Raw genomic sequence first — 23,424 nt, forward strand, 5'->3', positions numbered from 1 at the left:
AAGAAGTTATATCCTATCATTGTTGGGGTTGGGAGCGTGGCCTAATGGTTAAGGTGTTTGCCTTACAAATACAAGGTACAGGGTTTGAATCTCACAGGTGATAACTGGCTAGGCTTAAAATGGCTCACAAGGGCAGTTAGCCTAGTACTAACCTATGAACCTATAAACCTATAGTGAATTGCAAAGAGACCATTGTTAAGAGAGACACAGCCTCTGACATAACCATTGTGAAGCCTGCAATGGTTACAGAGGAGCACTACTTGCCTGGGCAGTCAACTCCATTCAGAGCTTTAGCAGGGACCCCATTCCAAATACCTTTGGCTAGGGTTCACCTTGACTGGGAGGGTGGAAAAGGAAGCCAGTGAGCAGGTGTGTTTGAGGATATCCCTGTAGATGTCCTGCTAGGGAATGATTTGGATAATGCAGTACCATGTGCTCATGCAGTTACACACAGTCAGGCTTGGAGACAAGCATTTGTGTCTGGTAGACTGGGGGAGACCCAGACAGACTGCACACTTGCAGCCAGGACTGATGAGGTGGTTACTTCAGGGAGGGAGCTACCCTGTAGCAGTGAGACTGAAGGTGAGCCACAGCTGCTTGTGGCTACTGATGTTCCCTTGGACAGAGTGACTGAGGGCAGAAGTGAGTAGTAGTATCCAGGCTGACAGTGAGGCACCAGTGTCAAGGGATACATGACTTCCTGTGGAAGGGGAGCTGGGAAGGGTTACAAAGAGAGAGTTGAGACAGGCTCAGCTCTCAGACCCTACATTGCAAGGCCTGAGGCAGGTAGCTAGTGAGGCACCTGATTCTCAAGAAAAGGGGGAAACTGTATATTGGGACAAAGGGTTACTGTATAGAGAGTGGACCCCAGAGGGAGGGCTAGAAAGTGAGAGGATACAGCAGTTGGTAGTGCCTAGAGCCTACCGTCTCGCACTTCTAGCCATAGCCCATGATATTCCCTTTTCTGGTCATACGGGCATAAAACATACAAAGAGACATATTATGCAGAACTTTTATTGGCCTGGGATTTCCAGAGATGTAACAGGGTACTGTAGGACCTGTGAGCAGTGCCAAAAGGTAGGCAAGGCAGGAGACAAGGTGAAAGCTCCTTTGACCTTTGATGCCTTTGCCTGTGACTGAGGAGCCATTTCTGAGGGTAGCTATGGATATTGTGGGACTTCTGAGTACTCCAAGCTCCACAAGGAAAATACCTTGAGGCAGTAGCTTTGTCTTGCATTGCGGCAGAAAAGGTGGCAAATGCTTTGTTAGAGATTTTCAGCAGGGTAGGTTTCCCAGAAGAAATACTGACTGGCAGAGGTGCCAATTCCATGCCAGACCTGCTGAGTTGCTTGTGGAAGTACTGTTGGGTGAAGCACCTAAAGACCACCCCCTGCCGCCCCCAGACTAATGGTCTTGTTGAGAGGTTAAACTCTACACTCAAGTCCATGCTACAGGCATTTGCAGACCAGTTTAAGAGGGAGTGAGACAAATATTTGCCCCATCTGTTGTTTGCTTACAGAAAGGTTCCCCAGGAATCCCCAGCTTTTTCACCCTTTGAGTTGCTGTATGGGCATAGGCTGAGAGGATTTCTAGATTTAATTTGGGATGAGTGGGAGGGTGAGTGTGAATCCTACAAGTTGTCTGTTGTGGCATATGTCTTAAACCTCAGGACAAGGCTCAGAGAACTCATGGGCTTGGCCCAGGAGAACCTGGCAGAAGCCCAACAGTAGAAAAAGGTCTGGTATGACAGGAATGCTCGAGCTAGAGAGTATGCTGTAGGGCAACAAGTAATGGTTCTCATTCCTGTCAGACACAACAAGCTGTAGTTAGCTTGGGAGGGTTCCTACAAGGTGGTAAGGAAGGTCGGTGATGTTAACTTCATTGTAGAACTGCTAGGCAGGAGGCAAGGGCACAAACTGTACCATGTTAACATGATGAATCCATACCATGATAGGGAGGCTCTTGTGCTGAGTATTTGCAGTGGTTTGCAGGAGGAGTCTGAGGGAGATCTGCTGAGTGTTCTCCTCAGTGAGGCTCAAATTGACACCTCGGTGGAAGAGGTAGTAATGTCCCAGGGGCTAACTCCTACCCAGGTTCGAGAAATCTGAGCAGTGTTACAGGAGTATGGTGACATGTCCACTGGGAAACCAGGGTGCACCCACCTGGTGCAGCACCAGGTGGATACAGGACCCCAAAGGCCTGTCAGGCAAGCCCCTTACAGGGTGCCTGAGAGAGTCTAACAGACTCTGAGGAAGGAGATACAGGAAATGTTGGAACTAGGTGTAATTCAGAACTCCAACAGTCCCTGGGCCTCCCCAGTGGTGCTGGTGTCAAAGAAGGAAGGCAGCACCAGGTTCTGTGTAGATTACAGGAAATTAAATAGTCACACAGAATCAGATGCTTACCCCATGCCTAGGACAGATAAAGCCCTAGAGTAGCTGGGTGGGGCTAAGTATCTTACCACCATTGATCTTACCAAAGGTTACTGGCAGTTGCCCTTGACTCTCAGTGCTAGAGAGAGGTCAGCCTTTGTGACTCCTTTTGGCTTGTATGAGTTCACAAATATGCCATTTGGGATGACAAATACCCCAGCAATTTTACAGAAGCTGGTAGATCATATCCTAGCAGGAGCAGGAGGGTTTGCCCTTGCTTACCTAAATGATATTGCCATCTACAGCTATTCCTGGCAAGAGCACCTTCAGCATGACAGGGAGGTGCTAGGCAAACCACAGAGGGCAGGGTTTACCATTAAGCCGAGCAAATTTCAAGTGGGTATGGCAGAGGTCACTTACCTGGGACATAGAGTGGGGAATGTTAAGATCAGGCCAGAACAGGCCAAAGTGGAAGCCATTCAGGCATAGCCTGTACCTGTTACCAAAAAGCAGGTGAGGGCATTTTTAAGAACTGCAAGGTACGATAGAAAGTTAATCCCCAATTATAGTACCATAGCTACCCCCCTCACAGTTCTGATTAGGAAAAACAGGCCAGATAAGGTAGTGTGGACCCCAACTTGTGAGCAGGCATTCCAGAAGCTTAAAGAAGCTTTGGGAGGATCCCCTGTGTTAGCAAGTCCAGATTACAGCAAATCATTTGTTATGCAGGTGGATGCTTTGAACCATGGGGTGGGGGCTGTACTTAGCCAGATTTCTTCAGAGTTAGAAGAGCACCCAGTAGTTTATCTCAGTTGTAGGCTCCAACCCATGGAGGAATGCTATGCAGCTGTAGAAAAGGAATGTCTAGCCATAGTGTGGGCACTGCAGAAACTTTTGGCTTATCTGTAAGGAAGAAAATTCACTGTAGTTACAAATCACAATCCCCTAACATGGTTACATCGAGCCAACTGGCAAAATGCCAAGTTACTAAGGTGAAGTTTAGGATTGCAAGCATATAATATGTCAGTGCAGCACTGCAGTAGAATTAGCAATACCAATGCAGATGGGCTTTCAAGACAGGGAATGGGGTAAGGTATACCCAGATAGATTCTACCCTGTCAAGCAATGTTTCTCAAGGGACACTTGAGCAACTAGTTTGAGTTCTCGGGGGGGGGTGTGTGAAAAACTGAGGAACTGCTAGCCCAGCCAGATAGAATTTTATAAATAATTATATGTTATTGTAAATATTAATATGATCCACAGGCTTGTGTAACAAATTTAAGAAAACTGTGTTATGTTCTGAGCTTCAAAATTATAACTACAGTGTACCCTGCTGGAAGAAGGCTGATAAGCAAATGACTGTGTTTGATCTCAAGCTAGGAGACAGGATGTCTGGGCTAGGAAATTCTTTATATTGTTCCAAGACAGAGATAGTTACTAGGTTTTACATGTAAAGTGCCTTTATTGCTGTGGCTTCCTGGTAGGTGCAGATTACAAAAACAAATGTTAAAATTTTAAGTTCTGTGAGCCTAGGAAACTGAAATAGAAGTGTCAAGAATGATGTAATCTGAAATGACTCAGCAATAATGTGTATTATCAATTTAAGACTTTCTCAGAGAGAAAGACTGAGCATTTTTTAACTTCTTCTAGACTGGTAAACATCAACTCACCAGCATTGTACCTTGCTCTGTAAGTAAAGTTATTTAGATCTTAGTATTTGTCTTAGAGATAGATAGAAATATAGCCAAATTAGTCTATCTGTTTTCTATATTTATGTCAGACTGCAGTACAATATTGTTTTAAAGTATTTTCCTGTGATTTCTGAACTTTCTATTATCGCTGTGTTGAATTAACGAGTAGTGTCTTGTGTTTTTATTATTTATCATTAAATATTTTAAACCTTTTAACTGTGGCTGGTTTGTGTGTAGAGATATTTAAGCTCTTAAGAGTACTTGCATGTATTTGGTGACATTGTATAGGCTACTCCTAAATAGCCTTCAAGTCTTAGTCACAATTAGTTGGATAATAATAACATTGCACAGTAAAATTGGATACCCTTTAATAAGGGCCTTTATAGTAGTTGATAAGGGTGGTTGGTGGCAGTCAGTACTACCTTATAGTCTGGGCAGAAGAGAGCATAGCTGGAGAACCTTTGCCAGCCTTCCCCCGGAGTGACTGTGTGTTTGTACATAATTCATATCTCAAAGTGTGTGTGTGTCAGCTACTTGGGCAGGGACATGAAGCACTGGTTGGACAGAGAAGGTGTTGGAGGGTTTGCCTTGACCACTCCACTGAGATCTGTATGCTATAGCTGTGCCAGTGGGGAGTCTTATTGGGAATCTGGAGAGAAAGGGAGAAAACATCCCCAGACTGACTGTGATCTCTGTGTGCTCTTAAGGGAAATTGTACTTTTCTGTGTGTGTACTTGTTATCCTCCCAATGTGGATGCCCCTCACTAGTGCTAGTGGTGAGGATTGAGGCTCCTTGATTGCTGGGCCAGTGCATGGGCATCTCACCAACATCCTGGAGCAGTTGGTCCATTCTCCTACCAGGGGTACAAGCATCCTTGACCTTGTACTCATGAACATGGGATAGTGATGTTCCTCTCCCAGTGTAATATCTTCACTCATCAGATCTGATCATAAGGCAGTATTGTTTGAAATAAAAATTAAATCCAGAGCAGGAGTGAAACCAAAAACCTTTAGGAAGTATTCCATAGCTAGCATCTGTCCTCTAAATGACATCTTGACTAAATTTCCAGCACTCCCAAACCCAGTAAACACCATATGCTGAGCTATTTACAAAATCTCTGCACAGCTAATTTAATAGCTGCATAGAACAAGATGTGCCCACTCATATTGAGAATAAAGCAAACTCAAAAGGCAAGCCACCCTGGAGGAATCTCAATATCAATTGGTTATACAAAAAAAGGAAAAAAAATCTTGTCAAAGAGTCGGAGGAACAAAGCCCAATATACTAAAAGTCCCCTGACCAACCAAAATAGGCAGCTAAGAGGGTTAATTAACATTTGAAGGGATTCAGTTGTAAAAAAATAGCTTCTCAGGCAATGGAGAACCACAAATCTTTCTACAGCAATGTCCATAACCTGAGAGAAGTACGCAACAATGCATCACCCACACTGAACCCAAGGCCATTACCAACCTTTTGACTGACAGGTTCAGCTCAACTTTCTCCCCCATTCTACCCCCAGTAGTATAAAGAAAATACCACATACCACAATAAACCCAACCATTACCAGGGAACAGGTCATCTATGCACTATCCAAGGCCAGAAAAACTGCATTGTTCATTCCCAATAACATCCCAGGATGCTTACTAAATAACATGAAATATGATCTTTCTGGTCCACTTAAATATCTTTTCATCTGGAGCCTACAGTCAAGTTTTGTGCTTAAGGAATGGAAGACAACTACAGTAATTCCTCGATGCAAAGGAGGTCCAACCACTGATCCAGGAAAATTACAAGACCATAATTCTGATCTGCCTCATATGTAAGGCCATGGGAAGAATCATCATGGACATGATAAATGAAGACATAGGTAACCTGCAAATGCGGAACCCATCACAGTTCAGCTTTGTTAAAGAAAGGTTATGCCTATTAAATCTGGTGGACTTCTTTGAGAGGGTCAACAAAAGGAATGGATGAAGGTAAGACTGTGCACAAAGCTTACCTCAACCTGGCCAGGACTTTTGATACAATACTCCATTCAGGCATTATAGACAAGCTCATTAATTTAGGTATAAACCCTTTTATCACCTGCTGGATAGCCAGCTGGCTCACTGATACGACCCAGGAGATCAGAAAAGGTGAAGCTACCTCCTCCAGTCATTAGTGGAATCCCCCAGGGCGTGGTACTGGGTCATTCTTTTTTGGTATCCATTTTTCTGAAACAGAAGCAAATGCTGAAGGTTTATGGCTGACCAAATTTGCAGATGATTGCACGCTGGATGTTCTCATTGACTCCCTTGCAAACACTAGCATTCTTCAAGAAGGCCTATCTCTGACTAACAAATGGTGCCAAAGCCATGGTCTTAAACTCAATGCTAAGAAATGCATAATTGTACACTTTGGGAAGCCAACCATCCTGACTAATTAACACGTTAATAATATGCCCCTAATAGTTGACCCAATGGTCAAGAATATGGGTATCCACACAGACAGTAGCCTTACTCTAAAGAGTCATTATCCCCTGCACTGTACTCTGCCCTTATCAGAACAATTATAGAGTACAGTGCTCCCTTTGGTACGTACCTGACAAGGCATATGCAGCAACTAGAGTGACATCTGAGGTTCTTTACAAAAAGAATACAAGGCATAAGAAACCTGCCTTTGCAAATAACCTTAAAGCCCTTTCCCTCTACTCAGTCTCCTATAGATCAATGTGGAGTGTTCTATTCCTGGCTTAGAAGGCATCCACAAACCCTAGACGTATGAATTTCCTGCATATTCGTAAGTCAAACAGTGCCAGAAATACAAGGTCTAGGGACTTGAATTTTTCCTGTGACTTAAACAGAATATGCTGGAGATACAGATATTTGTCTTAGAGACTTCCCCTCCTATGGAACAGGCTTCCAATCTATGTGAAGCTGAATTTGTCTATTACCCAAGTTAAGCAAGACCTAGACCACTGGATGGGGAATAGGAAATTTACACTGCACCTGGCACCCATGTTCCTTATGGCAGGGGCGGCTCATGCTATTGGACTGCAGGACTGCAGCCCTCCCACCTAGAAACAAAATAAATAAAAAATGTGAAACATAAAATTAAAAACAAAAAAAAATATTTTTTTACGAGTACTGGAGCTTCCATGCATGCGTGGACACACTCAGACTGCCCCACAGATGCCCAGGAATCTGTGCAAGCTCTGACTGCCTGAGTCAGCAGTCCAGATACAGGGAAGGTATTTTCTGCCCTGCAGATGCCCAGGAATCTTTGTGATAGATGACTGCACAGAACAGAGGACCTCCGGACTGCTTGATCCACAGACAGGGCCAATCAGGAGAGAGGAGAAGTTAAGCTCTCTCAGGGATTCAAGCGCAGGACCAATCAGGAGAGAGGTAAGTTGAGTTTTAAGCTCTTGCAGGAAGCATTGAAGTCAAGCACGGGTTTGCTGCTTCGAGTGATTCTAGACAATGGAGTTGGACCTTGTGTGTGGAGGTTTGCTGCTTCGAGTGATTCCAGACCCATTTACAGGTAATGTGTGTGTGTGTGAAATGCCTCTGTTAAGGTACAGTGGTGAGTAGAGATACTCAGGCTTGAACCCTGTACCTTGGATGCAGGTGGCAAGGACCTGAATTCCCTACCCACCACCATTTGTAAAAAGTTGCAGATTTTTGCCTCATATTTGTTCTGTTCCTCATAAAATCTGTTTTTTCTGTATCTTCATTTTCCCTTGTAAAGGTTTGTAGTGCAGTGGTGCACTGGTAGCATTGTTGCCTAACAGCTACAGATTCTCTGGTTTGATTCTTGGCTGGGGTGACTTCTGTGTGGAGTCTGCATGTCCTTCCATCCCTTACAAGAATGTGTCTGGAGTGTTTCTCCCTGCTCTGCTGAAAATTGGCTTTGTTTTGTTCCAAGTCAGACTAGTTTCTTGGTTAACAAATGTTTAAAAATACAGGCATTTGAATTTCAGACTTCATATTCTTCAGAAAGTACATGGTAAAACAAAACATTTTATTCTAGCAATTGTCTAAGTTTATAACATAGATATTTGAAATTTGCCCATATTTTTGGGACTGTATTCCCCAATTATTGGCCTCGTCCAGGTATTTTGTGCTAAGGTTGAGAGCTATGGTGAGAACTGAATTCACTGAATGTTTGGGGGCTGTATTCCCCTCATTACTGGCTTTGTCCACATGTTTTTTGCTAAGAGGTTGAGAGCTATGGTGAGAACTGAATTCACTGAATATGTTTGGCAGCTGTATTCCTACATTATTGGCTTTTTTCAGGTGTTTTTTGCTAAGAGGTTGACAGCTATGGTGAGAACTGAATTCACTAAGTGGTAGCCATTTAAGTTTGTCTTCCTCTGTTTCAGCTTATTTGGCATAGTGGTATGTTTCTCTAACTGTTTTGCACAGGGTCCCCTGGGTTCAAGACATGGCAGTGAAATGTATGGTGGTAACACAGCATTTTATTCTAGCAACTTTCCAACATTATACAAGCAATGTTTAAAATGTTTCCCTCATTTTTGGCCTTTTGTCCCCCCCCCAATAAATTTTGGCTTTTTCCAGATTTCTTGTGCTGCAAAGTTCAGAAATACAGCTGAGTGTCAAGTAGATTTTACAAGGAGTTGAGAGCTGCAGGGGAACAACAGTTTAGTGCTGCTTATGCAAAGTTGGCTTGCATTAATAGCACAAGAGGTAGTGTACTTGCTTTTGATACAGAAGGCTGTGGGTTCTACTCCTACAGTAAGTAGATGCATTGCTGATACTGTACTGTGTTGTAAAAGGGTGGATGCTGCAGTCCTTTTTGGCAAAGATACCTAGTAACTATGAACCTGTTATCAGTTTGCCATCTATTCCCTATTGCGGTATTACTAGCTTATCATTTTTTTAATGCATGCAACATAGGTAATTTATTCTTCAAGGGCAACAGGCACTTTATTTGTAGATGAAACAATGACATATAAAGTTGTTTGCTAGCAGCAACCTCTTTATTAGTTACAGATTTCTTTAATGTGGATTTTACTACTTCAGAGATTGTGCATATTTACTGATACTGGTGGACTATAGAAGGTTGAGTAGACTATTTATGATGGAAATGTTCTGAATTGGGCAGTTTTGTCATTGGTGCATGCATTTTGTTTCATTGTTTACTGGAAAATGTTCAAAACAATAAATTTAAAATCCCCTCTAACAACTGTACTGTATTGTACAAGGAACATAATGTAATACAGTCAGGAAGGTATATCAAAGGGCATGTGTATGTTTCATGTTCAAGGGGCCTATGATTTTGAAAACAGCCCAAATTTAATCTTTATCTGCCACAGGCAAAATGTATTTTCTTTGAATGTGGGTTCATAGGTTCATAGGTTCATAGGTTCATACTAGGCTATCTGCCCTAGGGCATTTATAAGCCTAGCCAGAATGTGTTTGGCTTTCTCCACCCATTTTAAATTTATTTTGCTATGCCCTTTTTCAAGGTTAGTATACTGTGCCTCTGTCTAACAGTGACACAGAAGTGATACCCAGGGTAAACCTACGATCTCCCATCCACTCATCAGGATTCCTCTTGAAGAGAGTCAATGATGGACTCTGCCTAACCTGGACTGGGATTTTATTCCAGAGTGAAGGGAGCCTCTGGGTTATGAATCTGTCCCTCCAGCATGTCCTATTTATTTCAGTGCTGAGGTTCAAGTCTCTCGAGCACGTAGCTCGATGGGATTTGGATTTTCTGAGGTGCAGCATGTCCATTAATTCCGGGTTGGACATGGCTTTATACGTCAGGCACAGATCGCCTCTGAACAGGTGGTATGCCACTGAGTAGAGCTTGAGTTTCCTTAACCGGGCAACATATGGCATCTATTTGAGCCCTTTGATCCTCTTGGTGAGGTACTTTTGGGGCCTTTCCAGTTGCTGCAGGTGTCTGGTAAGGTACATCCCAAAAGGGGCATTGTACTCAATTATGGGCCTGATGAGGGATGAGTAAAGAGGCACGATGACCTCCTCTGATCTAGATGTGAATCCCTTCATGATTAGGTGGGCTATATAAAATGTTTTTTCTAACCACTTTGGCCACGTGGTTGTCAAATGAGAGATTGCTATCAACTTGGGTCCCCAGGTCCCTGATTACTTCTTCTGTACTTAATGGATTACCACCTATGTGGTAATTTGTGGGCACTTTGTTTTTGCCAAAGGGGATGACTATACACTTTTTGGCATTTAGCTTGAGGCCATGGCTCTGGCACCAGTTGTCTGTTTCTATGAGGCCCTTTTGGAGGATGCTTGTGTCGGCTGGAGAGTCGATTTCAATGCTGTTTCAATGCATGTGAGTTTCAAGGGCAAAGAAGTTTTAATGCTAAGTCTATTTTCATTGTGAGACTGCATTGCTTTGTTTAACAGATATCTATTTGGGTTTGTGCTGTAAAATGCAAAATAAAACTTTCAAATGAAATCTAAATCATTGCAGAAGTAAAGCAGTATGCACATTACAGTGTTTATAGTAAATGGAGCAAAATAACCAAGGAATGGGACATTGGAATGGCTGCAGGGGGGAAGCTCCATTCGACCATGATTTTGTGAGGGGGGGATAGCAAACTCAGACAGCCCCGGATGAACTATACCTCTCAGTTGTCCATATTTATGCAGAATGAATAGACATTTGCTTCTTATTTTTGGTTTGTTCCTCATAAAATTTGTGGTTTTCTAGCAAATCATTTAGGAATGAAGTCACTAAATGACAGACATTGAGTTTCAGATGTCATAACCTTCAGAAAAATGCATGCTAATGCAAGACCTGCTATTCTATCAACTGTCTTAAGTATATACAAGAGCAATTTTTAGTAGTGTTTGTATGTTTCCCCAATATATTTGGCCTAGTCCAGATTTCTTGCATTAAGAGGTTGAGAGGTACATGCAAATCACTTTGTAGAATTAGGAATATCCAAACCTCTCAATTGTCCCCAATTTTGGCTCAAAATGTTGGTCTCCCCTAATAATCCCTCCTCAAAATGGCAATTTTGGAAGAAAACATGGAGGGTTTACAATTATATATAACTGTAATGATCAGAGTTATAGATTACTTTTATTTCAGAAATGCATGTAGATGCTCTTATTTTGTTAGCTGCTCAAGTTAACAGTGTTAACTTGCCTTCACCGGCTCAAGTCTGGAGAAAAGGTAATGCTCTTCGAGGCCAATCTCATAATTCTGGCATTAGTTCTAACGCCACTGCTAATGAGAATGATAACAACATGAATGATGTTGTTAACTGTAGTGACAATAGGATCAGTCCTAATCTACATGCTAATCACAGCTCCACTAGTATCTTGAATGACCCAGTTGTATCCGGGGGGTCCCTTGGAGTGAAGACTTCAGAGTGGCCATCCGGGCCAAAACAACTCTCACCAGAAGGAGAATTTTCGGCAGGGTCCCTATTCAGGGGCCAGGTCCAAACAGAGGAACTATCAATAGACCCAATCCAAGGGCAAGCAGAAATTCAACAAAAGCAAGACCTAATTGCCCATGACCAGTCTGATTTACCATCTTTTCTACCTCTTTCAAATGATGTAGTATAAACTGGAAGGCACCACCACGTAAAAAGACAATTCTTTATTAAAACAGATGAATAAGCGCTTTCGCGTGCATCCACAAAGGCACGCTTCTTCAGATTCAATAAAATGGATAAAAAACATTCATTATATCTAAACTCAGTAATTAAGTAAAGTCTTAATTGACCAATAGCATTCAATTTTCACTTATTCAATTAAGTATAGCAGGGTGTAACTTAAAATCACTTCGCAGTAGGTTACTTTAGAAGCCATCAAATTCAAGAAATACAATGCATGTCAACAGAAAGTCTGTGAACCGTTAGTCACAGATATAGAACTGATAGTTTAATACATTGCTGACAGTATATTTTGACAGATGTAATATATAATATATATATATTTATAAATTTGTGTATATAATGTTATATAAATAATAATAAAATCATCAAGTACATACTTAAAAAACCAGTGCCAATATTTTCTTTAAGAACCTGTGTTAAAAACAAGTCATATTATTCATATTATTCTCATGTAAAGGACTCACTCCTTAATCATGCATATGAATATAAATTCAACAGAGATTCTGCATATAACCATCCTCAATAGATAAATTATTTTCTTAAACATATTCTGCCCTTATTTATATGTGAAAATATTCATAAAACATGCTATATGAAACCAACATAGATCTAATTACAATGCGTAAGAGACTATTTTTTGATTATAACTAGATATAAATATATACAATAATAGTCATATTTCATGTCTATGTACATATAACGAATTTATGTCTTGAGAGAAATATTGATGGAATTTTTATGTATAAATTCTATATCAAAAAATCTTATTATTATAGTTATTATTATTACTAGTCTAAATTCATGGGCTAGTATCAAAACGTTCATTACAAACCAAAATAAGAACCAAGATAACAACTAAATAGTTTTTAACTAATAACTCATCATAGCCTAAGACTGACTTTTCATATGACTATGTCTATACCAAATTTACATAATAATGGATAGAAATATCAAGATGTATAAGTTAATTGTATAAATTGTACTGGTAGTCATAATTAATATTGATAACCTAGTTAAATGCATACTGCATACCAAAACAAGAAAAGAAAAAGAAGAGAAAAAAGGGGAGAAAAACTGGAAACAAAACTGAGAAAAGGGTCGGGAGGAAGGGAAGGGTGGAGGTGGTGAAAAGACAAATAAAATGAGAAAAAATCTGAGAAGAATCTCAGTCTATCAAGGTATCTTTGTTCTTATCAAAAACATATATATGCATATGTCATTCCTGAGAATAAGGATATATCTTTCTGTGAGTATTAATATCTTCGTTTCTTTAAATGTGATCTGATACTCACATATGTATTTAGCCCTGGATGACTTTGTGCTCTAAATTTGAATATCCATTCTAGTTCTAAATTTTCAAGGTCATTGAAGTTATCACCTTTCCTAATATTCAATTCTTTTTTCTGTATAACCCTAAATAAGAATTTGTGTTCAGGATAATCTATAATATGTTTAGATAGAGCATTCTTGTTATCAGCTTTTTTAATAGCATATGTGTGTTCTTGTATTCTGTCCTTGAGTCTTCCTGTGGTCATGCCTATGTAGAATACTGGGCATGACTCACAAGTGTCCAGATAGATAACATTACTATCCTCACAGCTTGCATTACATTTAAATTCAAAATTGAATAGTAACTCAGGATGAAAAAAACTCCTCTCTTTTGATATCATTGCACAGGAGCTACATTTCCCACAGGGATAGGTACCTATAATGCTGTTATTAGTATGATTTTTAATTTTATAGGATTTGTTAGATCTTTTTTCATTACATAGTATTTGTTTCAGGTTCTTTGAATTTTTATATACAAAGTTAGGTCTCTCACCAATCAACTGTTTAATTTCACCATTCATTGTGAGAATGGGCCAGTTCTTAGATATAATGTCAACTATTTGTTTATTATCACTAGTATAAGTGATAATACATCTGACATAGCCTAAATCTCTTTTGGCAGAGGTCTTACCAAAATTCTGTGAAAAATTCCGATGCCTATTGGTACCAAAACAATTGTGATGTTTATAGCTCTTATTAATAGCATTTTCTTGCATAAAAGAATCTTTTATGGCCCTAACCATATCTGGATTATACCTTCTCTCATGAAACATTTTTTCTAATTTATTAAATTCATTATGTTTTGCATCTAGCTCTTGACATATTCTATCTATCCTTACATATTGTCCTTTCACTATGTTTTTGAAAATGAACCTTGGATGCATACTATCGTATTGTAACATATTGTTTTTCCAACATTCTTTTCTGAATAGTGAAGTTTTTAATCCCCCTTGTCCATTCTTTATGATTTTTAAATCCAAAAAATTGATCTCTGAGGCTGAATATTCAATTGAAAATCTTAGAAAGTCTGTTGTCTTTTCTAAATCGATTATGAAGCTTTGTAGTTCTTTTACCGTTCCATCCCATAGCAAAAGAATGTCATCTACACATCTATAGTAACAAAGTACTTTTCTGTAGCTGGGGTGTGTAAATAAGCTTGTAGTTTCCCAGTTATATACAACAAGGTTGGCATATGTGTTGGCGCAGGGGGTGCCCTTGGCTACCCCCACTGTTGTATATAAAGGAGCTCATTGAATGTCATAACATTATTGGTCAGAACTATTTCCAATAGTGTATTTATTAAGGATTGTTCATTGTTGGTAAATTTTCCATCCTTATTTAATAAAGATCTAATGGCTTCTAATCCATAACTGTTAGGAATTGCAGTGAACAGACTCTTTACATCTAGTGTGACTAGAAGATGTGTCTCTGAAACCTGAAAATCCAATTTACTAATATTCTCAATTAATTGATATGAATCTCTTAGAATGGTGGGAATAACAGATACTAATGGTTTCAATTTCTTCTCTAGGAATATAGATGCATTTTCTGTTACCCAATTGTGTCCAACTACAATGGGACGCAGGGGAGGGGGTACCATTCCCTTGTGCATTTTTGGAAGGCCTTTCAGGTAGGGTAATGTGGGATGCTCAATCAGTAGAAACAAATAAAAATCATAACTAATTTGTCTACATAATAATAATTCATTCAGCTCTTGATGTACTTGAAAAATTAATTTCTGGACTGTTTTTTCATCTATTAACTTATAGGTATTGTTGTCCATTAAAAGGAGTTCCATATATGCAAGATAGTCTTTATTATTTAACAAAACCAATCCCCCACCCTTATCTACTGGTCTAATGACCACATTTGAATTAGCAGTTAAAGCATTTAATGACATCCATTCATCTCTTGATAGATTATGAAACAACGGTAATAGACACTTGTTATATAATGTATAATGCTTATACAAATCATTTTCACATAACTTAATAAAAGCATCTATGCAATGATGAAATGCAGGCGTGTATGTACTTTTTCTTTTAAAATATTCAACATTAAATTGAGCATTTGAATTTATAATATTACTTGAGCCATTTTTAAAAGACAATTTTAACGCTATTTTGCGAGCAAAAGCTCTTATGTCAATTAATAAGTCAGAAATGTTACTAACTTGTGCCGGTATATAGCTTAAGCCCTTATTCAATAAGGAATGATCCGTGTGACTCAATGTTAAGTCAGACAAGTTGTAAACTAAACTCTTCAGTCCTTCTGTCGTCCCCTTTTGTGATGCGGTTCCCCTGAGAACTTCCTTTTCCCTCTTGTACGACTTTCCGATCTTCCTCTTGAACCCCTTCTTGCACGCATCGGTAGGGGTAAAAAAGATTCAATGTTGGTCTGTTGTAGTTTTGGTCTTGCTCCCAAGTCTATCTGATGTTGCATGGCCATTTGATTAGGTGGCGGAGTATCATTTATTTCATGCTGGGTCTGTCTAAGACTTCCGGTCGTTGTTGCTGTGATGTCATCATGCGAGGTAGCCGTAATTAAACGGGCGATGTTAACATTGTTGGCAGAAGTATTTCCTTGTGTATCCGATGTTGCCAAATCGGTTCTCTGTGCAAATTATCACGGTCTTGTCTTGCCCATACAAAGACCTGACCATTCACAAAGTCTCTGTGATCTCTCTGTAGTTTACGTAATTTTATGGCTTGTAATCGTTCACCATATGCATCTACTTGATTTAACAAGTTATCAAGTCTATTCGTGAATGTTTCCCCTTTAAATTTTTTCATCATTTCTTTGTATAGGCTGTCATTTTTCTCCGTTAAAGTATTCTCAATGGGGAGAAAATAGTCTATGAGTAGCTTTATATAATTAAAGCTGAGCTCCAGATTAAGCTTTTGCCAATTTTTTAAAAGTTCCGGATGAGAGTTACCGTAAGATGGCATACACAGCACTCTCATTCCCCTCGGAACTATTCTAAAATGCAAACACGCTTCTAAATGGCGTCTTTGCCATAGAAGTCGGAATTGTCTATATGAATTGTTTTCAAGTTCTTTGAACATTGGATTAAACTCCGAAAACAAATTGACAGTACCTGTTTCATTGAGAGCCGTGTCAGTCGCTAGCTCATAAGTAAGTAAGGGATTAGCTTTCTTGTCACATAAATTGTTCCATCTGGAGAAACTCTTCTCCGGGTTATAATCCAGTTCTAATGCTGAAGTATCCATTGCGTAGGGGCAGGATGAAGCAAGAGATAAATCCAAAATCAAAAAAAGCAGCAAACCTGACCCTTGAAGGTGTCTCCAGAACAGGAACATCAAATGATGTTGCTCCTGGCTGCCATCAGGAAACTGTATCGCATGACAATCAGGCTTCTCATTATGACTGCCATACAATTACTGTCAACCAAATTGGTCAACTATATCCGGAGAGTATCTTGAATAAATCAGGAGACTTTAAGCTCTATAATTTCACTGCTATAGAGTTTAGCATGGACATTGTTGACTTTCTATCTAAAGGTTTGACCTTTGTTCCTTCTCAAGCATTGAACATTGTAGAAACTATTGTGGACATTAAAACATACACTAGGAAGTTGAATTTTAACTTAATTATGGGTGACGTATTGAATACTGGTAGCCCTGACAATTTTTACATTCCTAGTACGTATAATCCCCCATTGCACCTTGTATTGGACTTGTTTGAGAAGCTTTGTGAATTGGATATTAGGCATGCCATAAAGGTCAGGTTTAAACATAGAGCTGTTAACAACACTAATAGGGATGAATGTGAATATTTACAATTCATTAAGTCACAAAGACTGCATTTTTGTAAACCTGACAAAGGTGGAGGGCTGGTTGTATTTAATAATTTAGACTATCAGCAACGTATGAATGCATTGCTGAATACCGATGCATACACTACTAGTTCACGTTCAGAGGTAAATAAGGCTTATAGTTCAATCAAGAACTGTATAGAAGACTTATTTATTGAAGGTAGAATTGACCAGAAGATCTATAATTACTTGACAACTTTGTACCCTAGATATCCGTGTATATTTAGCATCCCCAAGATCCATAAGTGTATTGAGAATCCTCCTTTGAGACCAGTAGTGGATAGCAGAGGTTCACCAACATACTTGTGTGCTAAAGTGGTAGATGCCATTTTACAAAAGTTGTTATGCCATGAGACCCAAATATGTAAAGATTCATGGTCATTCTTGAAAAAGATCGAGGCCTTAGATTTCAACGTGAACTTTAATTTTCTCACTATTGACGTGAGAGACCTCTACACTTGTATCCCCCACGAGGTAGCTATAGAATGGGTAGCACTTATGTTAAAGAAACACAATGCTACAGCCGTGGAAATTAGTTTGGTCATGGAACTTATTGATCTGGTACTCTCTAACAATTATTTTATGTTCCAAGACCAGTTTTTTCTGCAAAAAGTAGGGGCAGCAATGGGGTCACCGTGTGGAGCTAGCATCGCAAATCTGGTTATGACTTACTGGGAATCGGAATACATGTTTAACAACAATACATGTTGTGACATCTTTGTTTTCTATACGAGATACCTGGACGACATCTTCATCCTCATTAATGGAGATGAGCGAGATAGTGAGTATGTGCTGGAATATTTTAACAGCACTATGCATTTCCTACAATTCAATTCTACATTTAACACTGATACTATAGCGTACCTAGATATTTTCCTAGTGAAAAATTACACTATTAATAGTTATGTAGCAAGGATATTTAGAAAAAACACGTATTCCAATACGTTCCTCCATTTCACCAGTAGCCATTCCTTTCACTAAAAGAGGTCAGTCATTAAGGGCCAGTTAGTGAGAGCCTCTAGAATGACCAGTTTGGACGAAGACCTTTCTGATGAATGTGCTGTTTTAAAAAGCATGTTTTTGCACCGTGGATACCCAGAGACCCTCTTGGATGCCCTTATCCAAGAGGTTACAACTAAGAAAGTGGATAGGGTATACATTCCTTTACTTAGTGCTAAACCCCTAATGACACCATCTAGTACGCACAATGTAGTGGAAGAATATGCTGACACCACTAGTAGAGCATTGGTTAGTGAGGACAAGAATGTCACATTGTCCTTCATCACTACATTCAGTTCACACAGTTACTCATGTTTGGACATATTACAGAAAAATTGGGACCTGTTTAAGATGTACCCTAACATTTACGTTAAAGTAGGTGACATTTAGAAGAGGAAAGAACCTTAAAACCCACTTAGAACAGCAATACACCCCAGTAGTACGGAATACTGGGATTAATAAATGTCAAAATTGCAACTATTGTAAACTTGTAGAAGTCACTAATTCGTTTAAGGTTAACGGTACAACTTATAAATTGAAAGGCAGATTCAACTGTAATTCGTCTTTTGTAGTTTACTTGGCTAGGTGTACATTCTGTCCTGCTTTCTATATAGGAAAGATGGAGCGGAGGCTCCATGACAGAATTTATGAACACCAATATGCTATGAATAAATGTAAACTGGAGAATGTGCTAGCTAAGCACACTATTTCTAATAAAGAACATGCTTTTAAATGTATTATCATTGATCAAGCCAAGTATAACAGTAGGGGCGGCCCTAGACCACTCAAACTTGAAGAACTTGAATTAGCCTGGCAAGTAAGGCTGAATGCCTACAATTTTCCTGGGTTGAATGACTCATGCTCAATTAGTAGCAATCTCAAACTAAAGAGCTTGCAGAGATGAGTCACATTTTGTTAAAAACATATTATTTCTGTCAATGGTTGGGTTATACAAAATAACTTTTAATGTTTTTACCTTTGTGTATTGTGGTCACTGTCGTAGACATGTTTACATACTTTAATGTGTTTATATACTTTAATGTTGTTTTATTACTGGTTATCAGCAGTTGTCACTTTAATTTTAAAGTGTGTTTGCTTAAGTAGAACAAAGTGATGCAATTGGTGAATGCTGATCACCTGTCTTACTTATAAGGAAGTTTTTTTATTGCTGTAACTGTTTCTGAAGAAGTTTGCTATCAGGCTGACGAAAAGAACTTTAAACAGTGGAATAAATAGTGTTATTTGACTCTTCTCGGACTGTGTGGATGGTTTTTTTGAACCTGTTTTTGGATTTATTTAGTTTCTTGCCTTGTTTGTGTTCCCAATATTAAAAAGGTGTCCATTTTTTTGACAGGTTCCCAGCTGTATTGTGTGGCAACTTTATATTTTTGCATCACATTTTTGGTCTGTTTTTCATAAAATTGTGGTTTTCTGGCAAATTAGCGGCAAGTCATTACAAAATGAAGTTAGAAAATAATGGCAGACATTTGAGTTTCAGATTTCATACCCTTCAGAAAATTCGTACTAATGCAAGACCTACTACTGTTCTATTATCTAAGTTAATAAGAACAATATTTAAAAATTGTCCTTATTTTTGGGCCTGTGTCCAACTTCTAGTTCTATGTATGGCTTTGTACAGATTTCTTGCTCTGAAGTTGAGAGGTATGAGTGTCAGAGCCATCACTGTCAGCCAGAGACATTTCAAATTGTGACATACTTGTTGCACCCCACTCCCCATTGTAGTGGCTCTTGATGTGTCCAAGGAAGGCAAGGAGCAGTTATGCAGTGTAAGTGTGCAGAGTATTCCCCCATCCAAGGTAGACCACAAGTACGACCATGGCTTTTCATCTGTCCTTGATTTTGCAGAATGTTCTGGTTTTCTGTCATATTTTTATACTGTTGATTTATGCTTCTTATTATTCAGGAAATGCATGCTGTCACAGTGCCCTGTTGCTCTGTTTAAGTAGCAATGATTTAATGACCATCAGGTAAGCTTGTCGGAGATTGTAAGATGCAAATAAGCTTTAATACGCATACTGTTAAAGAATTACCAGCATTGAAAGCCTTTTCACTGTTGCCACGCAGAGAATATTTACATAACTAGATAATGTATAAGCCTTCGGTATTGAAATGCATATGACAGTATTTGTAATAAAAGGACAGGATTACAGTATTTTCAGAAGCTCACTACATTTGTTGGAGACTTGCAGTCATCTTTTGTTGAAGACTTGCAGTCATCTTTGCAGGCTTTACCAATAAACTAAACAGAATGCCAATCTATCATGTGTGGTCCATAACTTGTGCAGGAATCCTTTAAGCAATTTATCTTGAGCTTGTTTCTTGTTTGCTGTTCATTTTTTACTTTGATCATGTCTTCCCCATGAAACAAGTAGATAGTTGTGTCAGGCAGCAGGTCTTTTTTGGATGAGAAACATTCTTACAAGTGGGGGTATCACAGAGATTGCTACTTTCAACATGTTACTTGGTAATTTTATAAAGCTGAATATAAATTATAATTAGAACTGCAGTGCAAGGAGTAGTGGTTTGAGTTGAGTGCTGCTTGTTTTTTTATACTTGATTTTGACTGGCATTCCAATAATGTATTTAAAAAGTAATTTATTTTTTCATGCCTCACAACCTGTTTCCATCTGGATATTAAGTAAGTTGTAATGTAGCCAATGCATTGAAATATTTTTTTCTTCTACACTTCATTTTGTCTTGATTGGATTCTCGTAATGACTGTTTGGCACCCAGGGCAGCGTATTTAATTAAAGTTCCAGTTGTGGTTTTGAGCATAGATCCACCCCTTTCTAGTTGGCCCCACCCCTTCCCATTGGCCCCACCCATTCAGCTGTCTCCTGCAGCCCTCCTTTACTTTGAAGTCACCAGCCACCACTGCCTTATGGACAGAGGTATCTTATAAATGCCTAGCTCTAAATGTCCTGTTTGGATACAGGATATCATTATTATTTCAGGAAAATTTGGCTAGGCTTAGAAAGCCCCCCTAAATCTTTAGCCTAGTAACAATCTATGAATATTGGTTAAATATATGCTGCCTGCATTACATGCATATGCCATAAATAGGTAATTTATACACTGCTGCATATCAGTGATGCATCTTGTAAATGGGGTCTATAAATGCATATCAAACACTTAAATAAGCATGTGGCATCTGGGGTATATTGAACAATTGTTCTGGCCAAGGGAAACATTTTATATACAATTCATACATCAGCTGGAATGTTGATATATGACCAACTGTAGCACTGTAAACATTACAGTAGCGGCAGTTTACCTTTTTTTGCTTGTGGGTGCCATTTTGGAGGACAACACCATAGGTTCATAGATTAGTACTAGGCTAACTGTCCTTTTGGGCCATTTGAAGCCTAGCCAGTTACCCCATGTGAGAATCAAACCCTGTACCTTGTGTCTTTAAGGTAAACACCCTAACCATTATGCCAGCCTCCCACCCAGGCACCAGAACAGCTAGCTATAGCTCTGGGAGAAGCTGGGGGAGGTAAGGGATTGAATAAAAAATGGTTCTTGTTGGAGAAAGTGAGAAAACAGATTAGTGAGATTGGATGTGGCATGGAGGAAGGAAAGATGGGATTATTACAGAAGAAATAGGGAGACTGAACAGAAATACAACTATGATTCAAGAACAGGCTGAGACAATGAAGATGGGAAAGACTGAACAAAGGAGAATATTAATGGCTTAGGATGGTGGGTTGTATTATGAAGAGAGACAGAGAACATGGTGGACCAATATTTAATTAGGAAAAAGCAATAAATGATGCAGGCAGAAATTAAGGCAAAAAACATACAGGAGGGCAGGGAGTTAGGCAGAACTGGATAGTTAAACGTAAAATACGAACAACAACTTAATTTATTCCAAATGTTGCTTTTGGTGTGGCAAGCACAAAGATATACGTTCTGAGGAAGTCTGCAGGTACAGATGAAAGCACTTAATGTATTTCTATTTCTATTTTGTATTTTGTGACTGTCATTCAATAACGTGCTGTGTGTCCGAGCCGAGGCATCCATCGTTTTTATTGCCACACCAGAAGCAACATTTAGAACTGGATAGTTAGTACTGTGCAAGTAAGATACTGATGATCAGGTGTTCTAAGACAAAGTGGATTAGAACCTTGGAGAGGGAGCAGACAGGCCTGACTACAGTGATGGCAATGTCAAAACTGATCCTGAAGAGGACAGTAGAGAAGGGAAGAAAGTAGAGGGAAAACATAAGTCAACACCCCATGCCAGATTGTAAAGGGGTAAACCCAGGATATTAGGAGTACTGTTGTGCAGTGACATTCTTAGTGCTCCAAGCAACATTTGCAGACAGAATACTGAGAAAGTTAAAAATCAACGATCTTAATGTATGGTTACAGAAGTAAGCAGCACAGAGAAAATAAACAGTTGTGGACAACTTAGAGGAAGCATGGGCTACGAAGGAGTTTTGGTTGACGATAGGCTCCGTGTCTGAAAAAGAAAGGCAGCATTGTTGAAAGAGAAGTTCAAGAGGGATCTGGACACCTTTAGGCATTTAAACTGAGATGGAATGGGAAGAGTGGAAGACAAAGAGGAATAAGGAAGTTTCTGAAGGAGAGCAAACAGGATAACAGGACAAAGTAAGGGAGGAATGGAAAAAGGGCTAAGCATGAAGGACACAAAGAAGGTTAGCAAGAATGCAGAAGAGGGGGCCATCCATCAATGGTTTGAGAGATCGTGTTGCGTATTGCTAGGAACATGGGAAAATAGGGTCTATATCACTTTGTTGAATAGTCTGTTCGGCGAATGACTATTCATTGAACTCACTTAAGTGAAAGCTCATTCTAGCAAATGATCGTTTCAGTGAATTTTTTTGCAGGGGGAAAAATAACTAGTGGGCCAACTGCCAACCATAACAAACACTACACAGTTTAAAACTCACCAAAGTGGAAGTTTTCACTCCCCCCACCACCTCCCTAACTAAATATACCAACTCTGAGATCGCATTACAGTGGGGAAAAGGGCAAATTCCCAGTGATGGCCAACTACTTCCTTTCCCTGCAAATAAATTAGCTGAAATGATTGTTTGCTAAAATGAGTTTTCACTTAAGAGGGTTTGATGAATAATTATTCGCTGAATAGACTATTCAACAAAGTGATATAGACAAGGGAAAATATGGGGTAATTATATGCTATCCTCGAATCTGATAATGTCTACAATGCCAGCACCACAAGAGAGAGAGCAGGTGAAAAGATGGACTGGGATATGGTAGTTCCAGGTTATTGTATCCTCAGGAGTGACACGAAGGTGAGGAGGGGGAGTGGTGATCTGAGAAACAGATGGGATAGCTTGCAAGATGGTGGGGGTAGAAAATTGCCCAGAATTGCTAAGCAGAATGTGATGAAGGCTAGCTTACAGGAAATGAAACTACAAAGTATAGAGAATACTGGTAGCTGGGCACCATCTACTATCCTCTAACAAATCCATGGAGGAGGACAGTCTATTAGTAGACAAGTTAGAGAACTTGCTGCAGAAATAGAGGGTGGAGCTTCAGTTGAGGAAGTTAGTATATCCAGAGAAGAAAGAT

The sequence above is a fragment of the Protopterus annectens genome, chromosome 7.part1 (genome assembly GCF_019279795.1).
Source record: "Protopterus annectens isolate FY-2018-M chromosome 7.part1, PAN1.0, whole genome shotgun sequence".
Classification (NCBI taxonomy): domain Eukaryota; kingdom Metazoa; phylum Chordata; order Ceratodontiformes; family Protopteridae; genus Protopterus; species Protopterus annectens.